At 45.9% G+C, this 20,718-nt stretch overlaps 1 pseudogene; it reads right to left on the reverse strand.

The window, feature by feature from the left end:
- Positions 1-5,635: 5,635 nt before the first annotated feature.
- On the reverse strand, positions 5,636-16,159 carry LOC136322171 (large ribosomal subunit protein uL11-like; annotated as a pseudogene).
- Positions 16,160-20,718: the final 4,559 nt, after the last annotated feature.

The raw sequence follows: 20,718 nt of genomic DNA on the forward strand, positions 1-20,718 counted from the left end.
AACAACCAAGGTGTCAAAACGAAAAACTGATGATTGATGCTTCTCATCTCTCTTCGTTCCTGTCTCTCTGTCCCTGTGTCTCCCTCTCTCTGACTCTCTCTGTCTCTGTAAAAAAAAAAAAAAAAAAAAAAAAAAAAAAAAAAAAAGAATATATACAAAATGGATTAAAAATTTAAATGTAAGATTCAAAACCATAAACATCCTAGAAGGAAACACAGACAGTAAGATCTCAGACATTTCTCTAAGCAATATTTTTCTGATATATCTCCTCAGGCAAGAGAAACAAAAGAAAAAATAAACAAATGGACTACACCAAACTATAAAGTTCTTACACAGCAAAGAAAACCATCAACAAATGAAAAACAATCCACTAAATGGGAGAGCATGCCAAAGATACATCTGAAAGATGTTAACATCTAAAATTTATAAAGAACTCAAACAACTCAACACCAAAAATACAAACAATTCAATTTAAAAATCAGAAAAAGATCTGAATAGGCAGTTCTCCAAAGAAGACATACAGATGGCCAATAGACATATGAGAAAAATGCTCAATGTCACTAATCATCAGAAATGCAAATTAAAACCACAATGAGATGTTACCTCATATCTGTCAGAATGGCTATCACCAAAAAATCAACTAACAGCAAGTGTTGACAAGAATGCAGAGAAAAGGGAACCCTTGTGCACTGTTGGTGGGAATGCAGATTGGTGCAGCCACTGTGGAAAGCGGTATGGAGTAACCTCAAAAAATTGAAAATGGCCTGACCAGGAGGTGGCACAGTGGATAGAGCATTGGACTGGGATGCAGAAGACCCAGGTTCAAGACCCTGAGGTCGCCAGCTTGAGCGTGGGCTCATCTGGTTTGAGCAAAAGCTCACCAGCTTGAGCCCAAGGTCGCTGGCTCGAGCAAGGGGTTACTCGGTCTGCTGAAGGCCCGTAGTTAAGGCACATATGAGAAAGCAATCAATGAACAACTGTGTCGCAACAAAAAACTAATGATTGATGCTTCTCATATCTTCGTTTCTGTCTGTCTGTCCCTGTCTATCCCTCTCTCTGACTCTCTCTCTCTGTCTCTGTAAAAAAAAAAAAAAAAAATTGAAAATGGAAGTTATGACCTAGCAATTCCACTTCTGGGAATATATTTTTAAAAACTTGAAATACTCATTTGAAAGAATATATGCACCCTTTTGTTCACTGCAGCATTACTTACAATAACCAAGATTGGGAAGCAGCCCAAGTGCCCATCAGTAGATGAGTGGATAAAAAAAGCGGTGGTACATTCACACAATGACACACTACTTGGTCATAAAAAAGAAGGAAATCTTACCTTTTGCAACAGCATGGGCGGACTTGGAGAGTATCATGTGGAATTAGCCAGTCAGAGAAAGACAAATACCACATAATTTCACTGACATGTAAATTATTATGAATAAAATAAACAAACCAAATAGAAAGTGACTCATAGATACAGAGAACAGAGAGCTGTCAGAGGGGTGGAAGTTGGGGGGGGGGGCTGGGTGAAAAAGGTAAAGGGATTAAGAAACAAAACTCAGACTCAGACAGCAGCATGGTGATTGCCAGAGGGAAAGGGGGCTGGAGGGAAGTAGAGCAGCGTAGAGGGGGGTAAAGGCTGAGGGAAGGAGACTGGACTTGGGGTGCTGAGCACGCGATACCATAGACAGAGGATGTGTTATAGAACTGGACGCTTGAAACCTATAAAATTTTATTAACCAATGTCACCCCAGTAAATTCAATTTTAAAATGCTATGGCCATATTTAAATTTGTCTTACATTTTATTTTATGTTGCCATCCCTATCGGGTTTAAATATCAAGGTTATAATAGCTTTATAAAATGAGAAAGGCAATCTTTGCTCTTCATTCTATTTTACGAAACAACTGTTGTAACCACAGTTTACCTGTGTGCGGAGGGCTTGGTGAAACCGAACAGTAAATCTCTATTGCTTCAACAAAAAGTAAATCACAGGGGGAAAGGAAGGGTGGTGCTTGTAAGGGTGAATAATGGACAACCTGCATATATTTGCTGCACTCAAGGTCTGATTCCCAATTCCTCAAAATATACAAAGGAGCAAACAACCAAGCCAGGCCAAGCCATTCCCCTGCTCAAACTGTTCATCGGCTCCTCATTGCCTTCAGAAAAGAGCTGACTCTTCCTCACCACCTTCCAGATTCTTTGTGTTCTTGCTCTGGCAGCTCCTCTGGCCATCCTCCCTGAACCTGGCACAGGTTCAGATGTATTAACCTTTATCTCACTCCTAGGCTTAGGGTTCGCAGAATGCTGCCCTTTCCCCCATACCTTCCTCCAGCTCCCAGCTCAGATAGCACATACTCCAGGAAGCCTTCCAGAGTTCTCCCACCCCTCACCCCACCCTCAGGCTCCCTCTTTTAAGCAATCTGCCTAGAAAACAGAGAGTCTATGTTTTGTCAATAAAATTTTCTATGTTTTGTGTTGTCTTTATCAAGTCTTTGATTATTTAAGAAAACGGAGGCCCTGGCTGGTTGGCTCAGGGGTAGAGCATCAGTCTGGCATGTAGAAGTCCCATGTTTGATTCCCAGTCAGGACACACAGGGGAGGCAACCACCTGCTTCTCCACTTCTCTCCCTCCTCCTTCTTTCCCTATCTCTCTCTCTTCCCCTCCCACAGCCATGGCTCAAATGAGCGAGTTGGCCCCAGGCACTGAGGTTGGCTTTGTGGCTTCACCTCAGGTGCTAGAATAGTTCAGTTACCAAGCAACAGAGCAGCAGCCCCAGATGGGCAGAACATCTGCCCCAGACAGGGCTTGCCAGGTGGATCCCTCTGGGCACACGCAGGAGTCAGTCTCTCCACCTCCCTTCCTCTCACTTGATAAAGAAAAGGAAAGAAAAGAAAACTGAATCTCCTCTATTAAAAGAGCTAAGTTTGGCCCTGGCCAGTTGGCTCAGTGGTAGAGCGTCGGCCTGGCGTGCAAGGGGTCCCGGGTTCGATTCCCGGCCAGGGCACACAGGAGAAGCGCCCATCTGCTTCTCCACCCCTCCCCCTCTCCTTCCTCTCTGTCTCTCTCTTCCCCTCCCGCAGTGAGGCTCCATTGGAGCAAAGATGGCCCGGGTGCTGGGGATGGCTCCTTGGCCTCTGCCCCAGGCGCTAGAGTGGCTCTGGTCTCAACAGAGCGACGCCCCGGAGGGGCAGAGCATCGCCTCCTGGTGGGCAGAGCGTCACCCCCTGGTGGGCGTGCCGGGTGGATCCCAGTCGGGTGCATGCAGGAGTCTATCTGACTGTCTCTCCCTGTTTCCGGCTTCAGAAAAATACAAAAAAAAAACAAAAAAAAAACAACTAAGTTTTTGGGGTGCTCTTTTTTTACAACTATGTAACTTTCTGTATTTGCCTTTGAAATCTTTGTCATTTTTGTTAAATAAAGTATTGCTTCACAGTGAAAAACAATAATGAAATGCAACTCTTTTTTATAACTTTCTATGAAGGATAATGTAGAAAAGTATGCAAATAGTAAGTGTTCAATCTATGAATTTTTACCAACTAAACACACCTGAGTAACCAGCACCTGGATCAAGAAACAGAATAAACTAGCATCCCAGAGCCTCCTCATGCCCTCAAGACCAGCAGGCTTGTTGTGGTCCGAACTGTTTCCCCCAACCCCAAATTCCTATGCTGCAGCCCTAACTCCAGTGTTATTCAGAGGTAATTAATGTTAAATGAGGTCAGAAAGTGGGGCCTTAATCCAATAGGACCAGTGACCTTAGAAAAGGTAGAGACACCAGGGAAACACACACACAAAGAAAAGGCCATGGGAAGGCTCAGCCAGAAGGCAGTCATCTGTACACCAAACCTATCAATACCTTGCTCTTGGACTTCCAGCCTCCAACACTGTGAGAAAACAAAGTAATGCTGTTTAATCCACTCAGTCTACACCACCACCACTGGTGTGCCAGGGGCCCTGGTTCCCCACATCTCTGCAAACCCTTGGCATTATCCAACTTTCTCATCTTTGCCAGTCTAGTGAGCATAAAGTGACAGTTCACAGTTGGATTAACTTTTATCTGTCTAGTTTTTAATGCAGGGGTCGGGAACCTATGGCTTGCAAGCCAGATGTGGCTCTTTTGATGGCTGCATCTGGCTCGCAGACAAATCTTTAATAAAAAATAATAATGTTAAAAATATAAAACATTCTCATGTATTACAATCCATTCATTTCCTACCCTTCATGTTCATGGTTGCAGGTGGCTGGAACCAATCATAGCTGTCCTTCGGACAGCACCAAATATTTATTGGATAATGCGTAATGTACACGGCTCATTGTACGGCTCTCATGGAATTACATTTTAAAATATGTGGCGTTCATGGCTCCCTCAGCCAAAAAGGTTCCCAGCTCGTTTTAATGCATTCGAGTGGTTCTTCACATATTTATGAATTATTTCAATTTCTCCTTCTGTAAATTGATTACTTGCACACTTTACCCAATTTTTTCCCTTTTTCTTAACACTTTATATATAGGACTTTTTGTATATTCCAGGCTTTTGTCACATGCTGGTTTTAGATGTGGCATCTGTTAATGACATTCGTCCATAGCAAGGTTTTTCAAGCTTGGTACTATTGACATTTTGGCCAAGTAATTCTTTGTTGTAGAGCTATCTTACACATTGGAGGATGTTTAGCAGCATCCCAGCCCACTAGAAGCCAACAGCACCTCCTGCCTTGTTGTGACAATCAAAAATGTCCTCAGATATTATTGCCAGGTGCCCTAGAGTGGAGAACGAAATCACCCTTAGTTGAGAGCCATTGATCTATATATAGGTCATCCCTCCCACTGGATTAGGGTGAGCTAATCCCATTGACTAGAAATCTATAATCCTAATTTAAAATACAATTCATTAATTTTTCACATTATGTTTTGTGTCTTGGGGGCAGGGGGAATATCACTTGTGTAGACTTCTTTACTCCTAGGTCATAAAAACCTTCCCTGACATTTATCAGCTGTATTGTTTAACCTTTGACACTTAGGTCTTTAATTTATCTTGGTCCACTTTCACATCCTGGGTTAAGTAAGGACCCGGTTATATTCTGATATATATATATATAATCAGCCACTTTTCCAAAGCCACCTGCAAGTCTGTGTGAGCTTTCCCATTGGTATGTGGTGCTATGTTTATCTTACATCAAGTTTCGATATATGCATGGTCTATCTCTGAGCTCTCTATTCACTATCGATTGGGCTATTTACCTGTCCTTCAGAACCACACAATTCTTCTCTTTCTATGACTTTGTAATATATTTTAATATCTAGGAGACGAGTCCCTCCTCTTTTTAAAAGTTGGCTCCACTATTTGCCAACCTTTATGCTTATGAATTTGAGAATAAATTTCTCAATTTACTCAACATATCTATCTGCAATTCTAATTGCAACTGTACCAAATTTATAAATTAACTTGAAGAGAACTGACAATGTGATATCTACCTCCAATTATTCAAAACTTCCTCTCATGTCCTTTAATTGACTTTACAACTTTACATTTTTCTCCTGTAGAAGATTTATTTCTTGATAAACTAATTGCTAGGTAAATATTGGTTTTGTAGCTGTTGTGAATGGCATCATATTTTCTATTATATATTTTTATTGGTTGTCAAGTGATCTTTAATTGAAATATTTTCCTTTGTACTTCTTCACTGGCTGGGCATTTCACTGCACCACTACTGACGTCACCTATGATGACATGAGGATGGTGGCCATCCACACTGCAGCCCACATACGGGGCAGTCCCCAGGATCTCTTTAATAGTCCCAGAGAGTTTTCTAGCTAGTCAGTGTTGCAACTGTCAGGCAATATTGACAATCTCATCAAAAGTGATATTTCCGCCTGACCAGGCGGTGGCGCAGTGGATAGAGCGTCGGACTGGGATGCGGAAGAATCCAGGTTCGAGACCCCAGGGTTGCCAGCTTGAGCGCGGGCTCATCTGGCTTGAGCAGAAAGCTCACTAGCATGAACCTAAGGTCACTGGCTCGAGCAGGGGCTTACTCAGTCTGCTGAAGGCCCGCGGTCATGGCATATATGAGAAAGCAATCAATTAACAACTATGATATTGCAACGAAAAACTGATGATTGATGCTTCTCATCTCTCTCCGTTCCTGTCTGTCTATATCTATCCCTCTATCTGACTCTCTCTGTCCCTGTAAAATAAATAAATAAATAAATAAAAATTTTTTAAAAAGTGGTATTTCCACTATGCTAAATGGTTGGGGTTTGTTTGTTTTTTACTCCCTTCTCTTTCCTGTGGTTCTTTGAGGGATTTGATGATCAGGGCAGAGGCAGAAGAAACTACCTCAATCTGGGCCTGTCTGTAAATGGCCAGTTTCACTATAATCCTCAGACCCTTTGAATCACCAATTGTTTTTGGCAATGTCATCATCAAACTTTTTGGAAACAGTCTCAAGGGGCCAATTGTGGGAGCCAGGGCAGACATGGCACCAACTTCCCCAGGTATATGACTTTGATCTCACTGGGGTTGAATTTCAGCAGCGTACTGGAAGCAGCTGCTGTCAGAGGAACCCGGATTCAGGACAACAGAAGAAAGCTGCGCCTAAGCCTCTTCCGAGCTGAAAGCCCAAAGCTATTATACTTTATGGTTGGTATTTGCTGGTGAGATGTGCTGTTGGTTTTCAGCAGTCAGTCATCTTCTGTCTGCCAATCTTGCTGAATCCTCTCATTAGTTCCAAAACAGGAGCTGCTGATTCAGTCAGCTTTTGCTGTAGATGATCATAGCACTTGTGAATCGTAATAGCTTTATCTCTTTCCTCCCATCTTTACACCTCTGTATTATTTTGCTAGGGCAGCCATGACAAAGTGCCGTAGGCTGGGTGGCTTTAACAGCAAAAATGTATTTTCTTACAATTTTAGAGGCCAAAACTCCAAGATCAAGGAGTCAGTAAGGTTGATTCTGAGGTTCTCTGCTTGCCTGTAGATGACTCTTTTCCCTGTGTGTTCCCATGGTCTTTCCTCTGTGCATGTCTATGTCTTAATCTCCTCTTCTTGTAAGAACACCAGTCATGTTGTACTCGGAACCGCCCTAATAACCCCATTTAAACTTAATTGTCATTGTAATGACAGTCTCCAAATACAGTTGAAGGTTCTAGGGGCTAGGACTTGAAAATATAGATTTGGGGAATACAGCCTCTCCTTGTTTGTTCTGGGCTTCAACTGCAGCAATAAGCAAAGTTTCCCCCATACTTTTCTGGCTCACCGTTGTGTCAGGAAGGCACTGATGGCCTGAGTCAAGGAGTGGGAAGGAGGAAAGAGCAGGAGTCAAACCTGCCCCTAGTGAGGCTCCCTGTCCCCCTCCACCTCTGGCTCACACTCCCTCCACATGATGAGCAGGGTGCCCTCCCCAGAGTTTCTCCACCTGGATTTTATGCTAGTTCTTCGGCACCCCCATGCCTCCCTCTTCTTTCATAGTGTCTCCAGAGCTCAAGCTTAGGTGGCAGGAGTGGGGTAAGGGGGCAGGGAGGAGTGGAGTAAACCATTCAGCCAAAAATTCCCAGGTCAGATTGTGTTAGAAAGATCTCTTTGGCTGCAGTGTGGAAATTGAATTAGAGTTGGGCAATATTGGAGATTGAGAAACTAGATAAGGGGCTATTGCAAATAAACAATTCCTACAAAAAGGGAGTGGCAGTGGGAACAAAAAACTGATAGTGTTGACAGGACTTGGCAATTCTCTACATATGGAAAAGAAGGCAAGAAAGACATCGAGGATGAATCTTAGATTGCTGGCTTTGGTAACTGGGTGGTTGGCAGTGGGATACAGGACACTGGAACAAGAGAAGGTTTGGGGTTGCGGGAAGAACTCATGGAGAATGGCGTGCCCACAAGATGTGCCCACCATCCAAACTGAGATGTTCAACAGACAGATGGAAAATAAAGCTCGTATTCAGAGTAGAAATATGGACTGGATGACTTTGAAAGTCATCTGCACATGAATAGATGAGCACAGGTGAGCTTCTCAGGATGGTGTGAGAAGGGAGAACAGAGGGCCTAGGACATATTCTCCAGGACCACAATATTTAAGGGCTGGTCTGAAAAAAAAGAAAGTGTAAAGGAGCCCGAGAAGGAGCTGCCAGTGGAATAGGAGGGAGACCTACCGTGTCACAGGAACCCAGGGGAAAATGACCAGGTGAGAAATTAACTCAGGTGAGGACTAAAGGGTGTTCCTGGATTTAGAGACATGGAGGATATTGATGGCTTTTGCTCCCAGTAGAGGAGGCTGTCATTCTCACCACAGTGATGGCAATAAAATGTCATTAGCAATGATAATACCTTAGAACTACATTGGCATTTCACACTTTTGCAAACAGTTTATATTTCACACCTTTCTTTTGTTTTATGGAAACTGCGGCCCAATATCATTTTTGAAGAAACTAGGGAAGGTTTTCTAGAAAATAAAAGACTTGGGGAAGAGGGTTGAAGGGATAGAGGCTGACAATGCTGGGAGTGTTTGAATTCACAAAAGGCTGTCCAGAGTCTGCCACGGGGAAGCAGGACCTGACTTAGACCTTTGCAAAATCAGAGCTGTCCAACAATAGAATGTGCTGCCTACAAAGCTAGGGACACTCTCCCTGATCTGTTCCAGCTTCTTGAGTTCTTTCAAGTTCATTGTCTCATTTCATCCTCACAGCAGTTCTATGCAGAGAGAGATCTTCCCTGTGTTTACAGATGGGAAACCTGAGGTTCAGAAAGGTTAAGGGGTATGAAGATCATACAGCTAGAATGTGGAAGGAATGGCACCTAAGCCAGATCTGGCCACGCCTCCCAACCCAGAGCTCTGTCTGGCCACGCCTCCCATCACAGAGGTTCTGTCTGGCCACGCCCCCTCACAGGGGTTCTGTCTGGCCACGCCCCCTCACAGGGGTTCTGTCTGGCCATGCCTCACATCACAGAGGTCTGTCCAGGCTGAGAAGCTGCCTAACAGGGAAGCCCAGGCAAGAATTATTGCCTGTGGTAAGGAGGAGGGCTGGTAGGGGCTGACGACCCCTAACAGATGAAGTTGAATCCAGTTAAGCAATCAGTGACTATGATTTTCTTCATCATGCAGGGATAACTCACTCTTTACACATAAGAAAAAAATGCAGAGGCTAAGAGACTGCTGTTAAAAAATGAAGGCATACCTTTGTTAATGCTAACTCACGAACGGCTAGGCTTCTAGAGGCCTCAGCAACAACATTCCAACCTACAGGGTGGCTACAGCCATGGTGATGACCAGTTTATTGGGAACAGTATTTTCCTGGACTGGTGGGACCCTCTCAGGAAATCTTTGTCCCTATGCCCTGCTACAGGGACAGCCTTGATGACTAAGACCGTGCATGGAATCAGCAATGGCTCAGCCTCACACTCCAAGTCACAATTCTAATTCACATTCACCACTTCAGCTTTTCTTATGGGGGTGCCACCAAATCAGGGAATAAGGACACAAAGGGCCTCCTGGAACAAGTTTTGAGGAGCAACACCATGTAACTATCATAGAAGAAAGAGTAGCCACCAACTGATTCAACTCAAGCAGAACTCATCCCTTATAACTAAGAAAGTCACAATGATTCTTAGCCATTTTGGGGGGCAGCATAGAGCCTCCAGATGGGAAGAAGAGAACTTCCTGCTTCAGGTCCGGGAGAGCTCCTGCAATAAATTTGAAAGAAATTATAAACAACCCAATTATTCATCAATAAGAAAGTGAGTAGGCCCTGGCCGGTTGTCTCAGCGGTAGAGCGTCGGCCTAGCGTGCGGAGGACCCGGGTTCGATTCCCGGCCAGGGCACACAGGAGAAGCGCCCATTTGCTTCTCCACCCCTCCGCCGCGCTTTCCTCTCTGTCTCTCTCGTCCCCTCCCGCAGCCAAGGCTCCATTGGAGCAAAGATGGCCCGGGTGCTGGGGATGGCTCTGTGGCCTCTGCCCCAGGCGCTAGAGTGGCTCTGGTCGCAACATGGCGACGCTCAGGATGGGCAGAGCATCGCCCCCTGGTGGGCAGAGCGTCGCCCCTGGTGGGCGTGCCGGGTGGATCCCGGTCGGGCGCATGCGGGAGTCTGTCTGACTGTCTCTCCCTGTTTCCAGCTTCAGAAAAATGAAAAAAAAAAAAAAAAAGAAAATGAGTAAATAAATTATGGTATAGCCCATACATTGCAATACTATACAGTAGTGAAAAATGGGTGAGCGCCTGACCAGGCGGTGGTGCAGTGGATAGGGCATCGGACTGTTATGTGAAGGACCTATGTTCAAGACCCCAAGGTCACCAGCTTGAGTGCAGGCTCATGTGGCTTGAGCAAAAAGCTCACCAGCTTGGACCCCAAGGTCACTGGCTCGAGCAAGGGGTTACTCAGTCTGCTAAAGGCCTGCGGTCAAGGCACGTTTGAGAAAGCAATCAATGAACAACTAAGGTGTTGCAATGCGCAACGAAAAACTAATGATTGATGCTTCTCAGCTCTCTCCATTCCTGTCTGTCCCTATCTATCCCTCTCTCTGACTCTCTCTCTGTCCCTGTAAAAAAAAAAAAAAAAATGGGTGAGCAAGGGTAATCATGTGTAAAATACGTTGGGTTGAGAAAAAAAAAGCAAATTGCAGAATAATGCATGCAGTATGACATGATTTAATGTAGTTGAAAAGCCTGCGAAGCAGTGGTATACATTGCTGAAGATACATACATACTGGTGTAATAGAGTATGAGAGAAATTACTGGGACTGAGAAAGACCTCATCCCAGAGACTGGGTCCCTCTTGGACGAGGAGGCAGACTGGTGTAGTAGAGTATGAGAGAAATTACTGGGACCGAGAAAGACCTCATCCCAGAGACTGGGTCCCTCTTGGACGAGGAGGCGGACTGGTGTAGTAGAGTATGAGAGAAATTACTGGGACCGAGAAAGACCTCATCCCAGAGACTGGGTCCCTCTTGGACGAGGAGGCGGACTGGTGTAGTAGAGTATGAGAGAAATTACTAGGGCCGAGAAAGACCTCATCCCAGAGACTGGGTCCCTCTTGGACGAGGAGGCGGGAGGGAAGACAGAGACGCAACAGGGACCGGTTTCCACAGGACTGGAAATATTTTGTTTCTTAGGGTATGTTGGGGACACCCAATCTCACATTATTATTTACTTAGGCTTTTTCTTTCTTTTAAAATATATTTCCTAGTAACATTTTGGGGCCACGTTTATACACAAAGGCGGTAACACGAATGATAGCTATCATATTTGCTGATGAATCTGTCTCCCCTGCTGAGGTGTGTGGATGTACACTCACGAGGCCAGAACCACCCAGCTAAGTGGCTCCCCAGTCTCTGGCCCGCTAGGTTTAGGGGTCGTTTGTTACACAGAAACAGAAAACAATTATGAGGAACCACTGAGTATGCTTGGGCAAAGCAGAGACACTATGAAAGTGGTATTTTACCAGGCTATCTTGTGGCCTCTGAAGACCAACTTGCTAGATTTATTTTTGATGTGCAAAGCCCGAGGTGGTTAGCACAAACCCGGAAGAGCCTGCAGCCCCAGATTTCGTGGGTGGGGCAGGCAACGTATTAGTAATTTCAGTGCGGCCTCAGCAGACCATTCTTGGTCAACTCTGCGCTTTTCCCAATCAGATCTACTTGCTCCAGGAGACACCTCCTGAGGACTGAAAGAAGACCTTCTGGCGGAAGAGCTGCAGAGTCAGCACAGGGAAGGGATAGCTGACTCACGATGCTTCAGAGGAGATGAGGAGAACAACCCCAGCCTGGCTGGGAGGGGCTGTGCAGCTAGGAGGGACAGAGTGACCGAGACTGGAGCCAGAGACCCCCACCCTCCAGCTCTCTTTGCAGCTTGGTAAGAATCCTCCCAGGTTTGATGTCCCATTAACCACCTTAGATTTCGGTGCCCAGGGAGCACAGGGAGGAGGGCAGGGGAGTGATGGGGAACGAGGTGCTCTCGCACTAAATAACCATAAAGAGAAAAGAGAATGCACTTGGCAAAGCAGAGGAAACTGTCTTTTTTCCCTGGGCTGCAGTTTTCAAAGCTGATTCAAAAAGAAAGCACTGCTGTCAGATGGAAAATGGGATTTTTCCTAAAACAAGTTCTTGAAATTGTCCACAAATTGAGCGCTCACTAAGAGGAAGAGGGATGAGGCTGGTGACAGAAATAGATCGAGTCACCTGAATGGAAAAATGTGTGTATCTTCATTACAACGTGCTTTTAGGAGTTCAATTTGTGACCAAAGCAAGGGAGTCTTTGTGTTTGATTAGGGGTAGTCGCCTCAAAGCTAAATTTCTCTTCCTCATTTCTTGGGGATAGAGTAGAAGGAAATAATGAATTATATTGGGGCACAAGTTACACTATAAAAAAAATTTCCTCCCCGCCCCCAACAAAAAGAATTTGAAAGAGATGCAGTTTGGGGTGTTTCTGTAATATTAAATAAATAGGATTTTACCCAGAAGACAGAGGCCTCAGCTTTATTCCTTAGAAGCTTTCAAGGGATCTCCTTTGTTTGTAAATGGAAAAGCTGAAGTCCAGGAAGGGGAAGACACAAAGCCAAGGTCACACAGAAATGGTTCGCAGTGCGTCAAACTGGCCCTGGGCAGGAACCCACCTGGAAGAGGATGAGTTCCGTGATGGATCTGAACCTCTCCAGTTCAAAGGAAGAGTGACTGTGAGTGGGAAGAGCTGTGCCTGTTAGCTGTGCTCCCTGAATCCTCTAGGGCAGTGGTCCCCAACCCCCGGGCCACGGACTGGTACCGGTCTGTGGGCCATTTGGTACCGGTCTGTAGAGAAAGAATAAATAACTTACATTATTTCCGTTTTATTTATATTTAAGTCTGAACGATGTTTTATTTTTTAAAAATGACCAGATTCCCTCTGTTACATCCGTCTAAGACTCACTCTTGACGCTTGTCTCGGTCACGTGATACATTAATCCTTCCCACCCTAAAGGCCAGTCTGTGAAAATATTTTCTGACATTAAACCGGTCCGTGGCCCAGAAAAGGCTGGGGACCACTGCTCTAGGGGATGGCCTGCTCAGGCCACACAAGTTGCTGATAAGGGAGTGAGGACTGGAAGACAGGTGCTCACTGGCCCAACAGAGCACACGCACGGGAGCAGCGTCCGGGTGTCTGGGAGCCGAGTTTTCTCAGGTATGGGCCCAGCATGGACTGCCCCAGACACTGAGCCTGGGGACAAAGCTTATTAGAAATATGGCAGGAAATTCTTTAAAAAAAAGAAAGGGTTCTGCACTGAGTGAAAAGGCTCCACACCAGAGAGACCTGGGTGTGAACCCCAGCAGTGCCCCTTCCAGTGTGAATCTCAGGCAAGTCTCAGCCTCCATTTCCTCCTCTCAAATGGAGACCATCAGTGCACATCTTGCAATGAGCTCCAGGTATACAAGAAGGGCTTAATAAATATTATTAACCCCCGAATCCTGAGCTAAAAAAGAGAAAGGGAGAAGACACCCATGCACAAATGCCCACATCACCTGCCCCAGCTGACAGGACTTGCTGCTGTTTTATCCATCCCTTTAGCTGCCATAATACCCAACTCACTGCCTGGCTCTCCAATGGGCCGGATAAAGTCCCAGTGGGTTTTGGATACCCTGCTCCTTCCCTTCTGCCTCATTTAAATCTTCCCTGGCTGTGCCAATGACAGTGGGCAAGAGGGTGTGTTCTAGAGCCAGGCAGAGCTGGGTTCAATGCTGCCCTGCTTCTCATTTTCTGAGTACACTTGGGCAAAATGCCCCACTCTCTGAATCTCAGTCTGCTCATTTGTAAAACAGCAATGATAATAAATACCGTATTTCCCCATGTATAAGATGCAACCATGTATAAGACACACCTTAATTTGGGGGCTCAAAATTTAGAAATAAAATGTATTACATAAAGTTATTGAACTCAAGTTTTATTCATCATAAAAATCATAGAATTCCTTATCACTGTCAAAACTCCCATCCATTAGCTTGTCCTCATTTGTGTCTAATGATGAATCATTGTCTCCTATATTGCCTCGTCCTCAGCTCCATGTATGGCATTTGAAATGCTACACTTCTTAAATGACTTGACCACCACTGTATAAGATGCACTCAGTTTTTAGACCCCTGATTTTTCGAAAAAGGGTGTATTTTATACATGAGGGATTTGGGTACCTATCTTGTAGGGTTGTGGCAAAGTTTAAAAGAGCAGTGACTGCCCTGACCAGTTGGCTCAGTGGTAAATTGTCAGCCCAGGTTGTGGATGTCCCAGGTTCCATTCCCAGTCAGGGCATGCAAGAGAAGTGACCATCTGCCTATCCACCCCTCCCCCTTTTCTCTTTCTCTCTCCCCCCTACCTGCAGCCATGGCTTGATTGGCTCAAGCAAGTTGGTCCCAGTCTTTCTCAGGTGCTAAAAATAGCTTGGTTGCCAAGCAACAGGACAGCAGCCCCAGATGGGCAGAGCATTGCCCCATAGGGGGCTTGCCAGGTGGATCCCAGTCGAGGTACATGTGGGAATCTGTCTCTCTGCTTCCCCTGCTCTCTCACTTAATTAGAAAAACAAATTTTTTTAAAATAAAAATCAAAGAGCAGTGACTAAAGCTCAGCCCGGCAGTGTTTGTGGCGGTCACTGCTGTTAATATCATACCCTATGAAATCAGGATAGGCTGCATCCCCAAAATAAGTGGCTCAATGTGATGAGTCTTAGAAACTCTTCCTCCATGGTGTAGGAGGTGCTCCTAAGGAAGTCGCTTAACCCCCTGGACTTCCATTTCCTGTTAGGGACAATAAATACCATGCTTTCCCACATAGAAGTCTTTTGTAGAATCCAACTACGGTATTGGTGAGAAAGATGGTCAGGAAACTGGAGCATGGCTCCATCTAAAGATGATTATTATTTAAACGTAACTGGACATCTGGAATGCTTCTAAAATGCTTTCAAACTATAATTATCCAGAACGCAAGCAGAAAAGAGATGAAAACTAGCCATGGGGCAGGTAAATAAAGTCAAAGGATCTTGAAACGTCTCATGGCACAAAATTCACTCTAAGTCAAACATAACAATTTCAACCTAACTATTCTTTGTTGCGATTATTATTCTACTTGGGGTTGAGATTTTTATGAAGTTTATTTCCTGAGAACATTTGTCTTTTTTTTTCTCTTCTCTAACGTTACTGAATCATATAAATACTCCAGTTAAGAGTTTTAATGGAAACAACCATCCATGTGATTTGCCAGGAGCCCAAATGAAATTCTGTGAAACAACAAACATGAGGCCACTTGAAAGCTATACAGGTGTTCCCACGAATGCAGTGAGGATTCCTCAGAGCCACTTAAAAGCTTCCATTTCAGAAGTGTATTGACTTCCTAAGTCTGCTCAAGTGGTAAAGCACAAGAAACTGCATCACACAGACCTGGGTTCGAGTCCCAGTGCTGCAGTTTAAAATGTATGTGAGCCAGAGTCACTTGATCCATAAGTGGGGAAAATAATACCCATCTAGGAGAATTATTGTGAGGGGCCTACCCGAGTGCCTGGAACCTCTGAGGCCTTGCGGTACTTTTCTGTTTGTCACTGGTTTTCCATGTCATAACCTCTCTTGCTCTCTCAACAACCCGAGAAGATCTACAGATTAGAATTCATTAGTGCCATTTTACTGTTGAGAAACTGAGTCTGAGAGAAGTGAAGGGACTCACCTCCAGGCACAAAGGGTATGACCAGAGGTGAAGACAGGTCCCTTACAAGCCCTGACTAAAGGGCTGGTTTTGTGGGCCCAGAAGGAGAGAAGCCAAGGGTGCCAGTCCTCACACAAAGTCCCCTAACCCAGGGCAAAATTCAAGACCTCAGTGTCTCATGGGAAAGCAAATGTAGCTAACTCAGTTCCCGCAGCCAGACTCGCCCACCTCTGAGCTCCCCCCTACACACACATACTCACACACACCGGAGCTAGGGCTGGTGTCAGAGCTGCCCAGCTGACCGCAATCGGATCTGCTGACACCTGTTCCGGATAGGCAGGCCCGACTGCGGCAGGAAAGCCAGCATGTTCTGCGCCACAGTTTCCAGGATCTGACGTGCACGCCACTGCTTACCTGCTGAGAGAAATCTCCATGACCACGTCAGCGGGTGTAGTGCAGAGTCATCATCTTCCAGCCCCGGATTAGTCAGGCAGGCCCCCTCCTGTTTCCCTTGTGACATGGGAATGGGGGGACCCCAGAAATGAGGGAAACCATTGTCTGTCATCACTTGACGTCCACAAGGCCCTGTACCTCTAGGCCACCAGGATCTCAGACTTCTAGACCCTGAGAATTGAGCCCTCAAAGGCCATCTAACCCAGGGATGAGAAACCCTGTTCTGTAAAAGTCGAAGTAATATACATGTTTTGTTTGGTAGGTCACGTCCAGTCTCTGTTGCATCTTCTTTCTTTTTTGAAAAGTTCTTTAAGATTGTAAAAACTGTTCTTAGCCGAGGGGCCATACACAAACAGGCCTGTGGCAGAATTTGGCCCAAAGGCCCCAGCCTGGGAATCTCTGATTTATCCAACCCTCTCGTTGCACAGATGGACAAGCTGAGGTCCAAAGAGTGTAAGTACATTTGTCCAAGGTCACTCAGCAATCAGGACTGTCACTCATTTGCAGGTTGGAGTCTGGGCCATTCTGCCCCCAGAATTAAAAACACTTTATTCTATCATTTTCAAAACTCTGTTAATCCCTGGTTCTTAACCAAAATATTTAATTAATTGCATCTTTCAATATTCAGTGTGAAAATATTGCTGTCTATGAATGCAATAGAAGAAAAAAAAATGTTATCCAAAATCCAAACAAGCTGTGGTTGGCTCTGCCCGCCAGAGACAGGTACAGTAATTTTTATTAGGGGGAAGACATACCTCTCTTGCCTGGAGAGCTAATGGGGAGAGAGAAAGGAAGAGACTTACATTTCAAAGCTTGTCCCTGGTTCTCTCACACTAGGGAAAAGGCAGGGGGTATTGAGGAGGACTGCCATGGCTTTGCAGAGTCTTTGAGAGTACAAAGGGGGACGCCTCAGCCCAAACGGTTCTACTTAATAAGGGGAGGGAATTGGGGAGCTGAGCGAGTGGGGTGTCCTCACAATGGATATGAGGAGGTGGTTAGGAGAAACAGGATAGCAGAGAGACATGGCCGCGTGGTACAGACAGGCAGGAAGATCAGGAACACCTGACATCAGCACTAAGGAGTTTGCAATAACAGGATCGAAGGCCCCTTTGGTGTTCCTCAACCCCCTCCCCCCCCCCCCCGAGTGTGCCACACACAAAAGCCTTGGGCGAGCATTTTTGTTGGGTTTTGTTTTGTTTCGTTTTGTTTTGTTTTGAGAGCAAATTGAAGAGGATCTGCTGGGAGGAGAGGGGTAGACAAGGCGAGCGCGCACAGACACAACCCGAGGACTCAGTGAACCGGCTGAGCAGAGACACGCGCGCACGCGCGCACACACACACACACACACACACATACACAGATTCACCTGCCTGAGGTCGTTTCCCTCTTCTTGCTGTGGGGACCCCAATCCTGTCAGGGTCACAAAGTAGCCCACCCTATTCAAGAACCTCCGGCCTGACCTGTGGTGGTGCAGTGGATAAAGCGTCGACCTGGAAATGCTGAGGTCGCTGGTTCGAAACCCTGGGCTTGCCTGGTCAAGGCACATATGGGAGTTGATATTTCCAGCTCCTTCCCCCCTTCTCTCTCTCTCTTTCTCTCTGTCTCTCCCTCTCCTCTCTAAAATGAATAAATAAAAAATAAATTTATAAAAAAAAAAAAAAAAGAACCTCCGTGTCCTAGGTCTCCCCACAGCGAGGAAGGACCACGTGACATAGTTCCAGACAGCAAGTCAGACAGTGGCGGAAGTCCTGGAGAAATCCTGGAAAAGTGTTTCTGTCTTGATGAAAAGGCACAAACATGGCCAGCACTGTCATGTTCCCTTGTTCGTCTCTCCCTGACATACCCACTTACACCTAGACTTCAGGAGGCGTCTTGCCACTCCTGCCCAATGGAACATTCCAGAAGGATAGAAACACTCTGTTATCTGCACTGATGCAATGCAACAGCCAGTAGCCCCTTGAAATGCTGCTAGGGGTGGCTAAGGAACTGAGTTCTTTTTCATTTCTGTTCAATTATGATACATCCATATTTAAGTAGCCACATGGAGAAGTGGCTACCTTATTGGGCAGCTGTGGTGAGAGAAACATAGAATCTCTAGCCCTCCTGTTGAGACACCTACCTCCAAACTCAAGAGAGAAACTCAGGGAAGGGGAGCAGGTGTTTGTGGGAAATAGTTCTAGGCTGGAAGTAGGCACAAGGTCATATACCCCCATCAACTCTTTCCCCCAAACAGACTTGTTTTGTAAGTTAGCTATATACTGTTAAAGGGTAATTTCTATTTTTTTAAAAAAAGGATATAATCATGACCTTTGTAATATAAAAGAAACGTGTCAAGGAGTTTACTTAGCTCATTAATTTATGAGAGAACCAATAGAATATCACAATTGGTTCCAAGAATCTCTCTCTCTCTCTCTCTCTCACACACACACACACACACACACACACACACACAAAATGCTGAAATGAATTTACAAACAGCTGCCTAACAGATTTTTTTCCACAGGGGGTGTGGTAAACCAACTATATTTCCACTGGGAAAAAAAAAATTATTTCTCTATCTCTGGACAAGAACAATTTGCATTGCTCTGCTATCTATGGCTTCAAGTTCTGAAATAGCTCAAAGGCGGCCAAAGGCACAGAGTTCTCACAGAAACACCTTGTTTTCCATCAAAGACGCCCAGTCATCTTTCCAGTGTATTTCCAACTCCTTCACCCTCTTTCCTACAACATCGAGGTCGAACCTCTATCATCACCTCACCTACCTGATCCACAGGTGTCCGTGGGGTCACCCCCTTGAAACGGATTCCCTCATTCTATTTCCAAGTCAGGCAGCCTGCTCCGGGGCTGGAGACGACTGGTGTAAGCACTAAGAGGGCATGGAATAGGGTTCTCGAACTCAGAGACCTCACAGCGAGCACTTTATTTTACAAGAGCAGAAACCTAGGCTCCAGGAGGGAAAGGGATTTTCCTCCAGACACTGAGGAGAGTGGAAATGACACCTTCCCTTAGACGGCCCACATTGGTTAAGGCAGAGAGGCTGAAATAGGAGGGACCAGGCGAGGCCACTCCTTCCCCCTGGTCTCGGCAGAGTGACCACTGGAGCCCTCCCCGCTGACATATGTGCTTTTCCTCCTTGAGCCACATCATCAGCTAAACGGGGTTAGAAATACCTCCCTCGCTGTGCGGTGGGTTGTGAAGTTCAAACGGGGTGATTTATTGTAGATAAAACGCTGCCTAGTCGGTGCTCTATAGAAACTGTTTCCCTCCACCCTCCTGAGTGGCTCTGTGACCCCGGGGCAGGGACAGGGGCCATTCCACTATCACTCCCCCAAGGGGTTGCAACTCTTGCCACGATGAATCATATATACTTCATTCTGGCCCAGATTCAATTAGATTGGACCAGCCTCAGCCCACCACCGCATTTCCTGTGCCAAGTCAGCCCCATCGTAACAAATTTTGAGGAAAACATTAAAAAAAAAAAAAAAAAAAAAGAGGAGGGTACAAACAAATTAAGTGTAAAAGTCGCTCCCAGCAAGAGGGGCTCTGCGGCAGGGGGCAGAGTGTGGGTGGCAGAGACAGCCAGGCAGCAGTGGGAATAGGGGACCAGAGTCCCAGTGAGTTGTACCCTCAGCACAGGGAACCCGCAAACAGAGACACCGAGTCCGTTTCCCAGCAGGGCGAGTTGGTGTGACCTTCAAACAGCCCGCAGGGCAGGGCTCAGCGCGTCTTCTGGGTCCTGATATGACTGAGCATCCGTCACATAACCGTATTGCGAGCAACTTGGTCTCAGTTTTCTGTCACATTCTCAATTTCGGGGCATCCCTGATTTCTCTCTTCAGAGAGAGTCAGAAGAGGCCCCAGGCTAGAAAGTGGTGGGGTTTTGTTTTGTTTTTTTCCAACACGCGCACTCACACCAACATGCAATGAATGGGGCCTGTCCCCTTCTCTGGGAGGGAAGTTTTCAAAAGCACACGCCCCAAAAGTTTCAGGGATCCAGCCCTCTGCCTTCCACCATCTCAACTGGAAACCGCCCTGGGGGCAGAATCCTGGCTCTTCCAGGACTGATCAAAACACAGACAGACCTGGGATGAAAACCCTTCACGTTTCTCTGACACTTCAGAGTTTCCAGATCACTTCCTTGTCCCCGTCATTGGAGAAAATTTGACCCTATTTTACCAGTTAAGAAAAATGACGTTCTGACGGCCCAGCCGAGTTGACTGCGCAGCCATAGCTGAGCCATGTCTTTCTTCATAGGTACCAGTGCTGGCAGCGGGGAAACTGAGGTCAGGGAAGGAAAAACAGCTTGCCTCGGGTCAGGCAGTAGGCACACAGCGGGACCGGGATTGGAACCTACGTCCTTCCCAGGTCAAAGCTCTTTTCATTCTACCACCTTGCCTCTCTGCTTGGAGATCTCCCAGGATGGAAACTCCATCTGTAGCCCCTCGACATTTCCTTTTGGGGAAAGGTGGCAATGACTGCCTGGAGCTCTTTGTTGAGACCATGGGTGTGTGTAGCTCGGCTGGAGAGAGAGCTCCGGAGTAGCCGTGTCTGCCGTGAGTGCTGTAGGTAGACTGGCCACTCCCGATTTTCTGTCCTTGTGCGGATTCTAATCTCACCCTCTTTCCC

This window comes from Saccopteryx bilineata, chromosome 2 (assembly GCF_036850765.1).
Source record: "Saccopteryx bilineata isolate mSacBil1 chromosome 2, mSacBil1_pri_phased_curated, whole genome shotgun sequence".
Taxonomy (NCBI): Eukaryota; Metazoa; Chordata; class Mammalia; order Chiroptera; family Emballonuridae; genus Saccopteryx; species Saccopteryx bilineata.